We start from the raw sequence: 910 nt of genomic DNA on the forward strand, positions 1-910 counted from the left end.
CAATCGGCTCGGGCGCATACAAGTAGTTAAAATTTATCCAATTGTATCGTCTACTCCCTCGGAAGCAATGGTTATGGCAAAGAAAGTTTTCAATAATTTACTTAGAACAGCAAATTCTACAAAATCCAGGTCTTTAGAACCAAAACACTAAAAGCTTCAATATAAAGCAAGAAATCAGCAGCCAAAATGCACAATGAAATGGACTTTCGCAGCCCAATGATATGTGTAAATACCGGAGGTAGTACTTTTAACCAAGACCAAAGAAAATCTAAACAAAGAAACAGAAATCTGTAATTTACTGTTCATCCTTCCATTATTTCCATAAGGTGCATTCATATGCTTGTTAGAGTTACAAGCCGGTGTTCCACCATGGCGATCTCGGCGTGAGAAACGGCCGAGCGCGGGGATTTGTGGACACACAAGGAGCACGTTTTCAGGGAGCTGCCGTTGACTTCTGTCGCATGAACGAACGCAACCCGAGGGGTATTTTTTGCGCCTGTAAAATATCCTATGGGTGATTCTTTTGTGACTAATGATGATTTCGGTTATACATGCACCCATATATAATGGCGGTTTAGGATAATGCACTTTTTACGATGCAATGAAACAGTCGGTTTCAGTTTTATATAAAAGAACAACGGGATGAAAACGAGCAACTATTTCATTTTGTCTTTCTTTGTACCGTTACCCAAAAAAAACTCTTATACCACCTATATTACTTTCTACCATGGGTGTGGCACCATCGCGGTAGTAGTGTCACTTCCTGAATAACTGCGAGTTCGTTATGTAAAGGTGCCGTGAGTCGTGGTGTGTGAGTCATATTGATAATCGGTGTTTTGTAGATCGCCGGGAAAGAGGGGGTCAAGACAGCTATACCATATCATGTGTGCATATATTTGAATTGGAAAAG

This window comes from Penaeus monodon, chromosome 19 (assembly GCF_015228065.2).
Source record: "Penaeus monodon isolate SGIC_2016 chromosome 19, NSTDA_Pmon_1, whole genome shotgun sequence".
NCBI lineage: Eukaryota > Metazoa > Arthropoda > Malacostraca > Decapoda > Penaeidae > Penaeus > Penaeus monodon.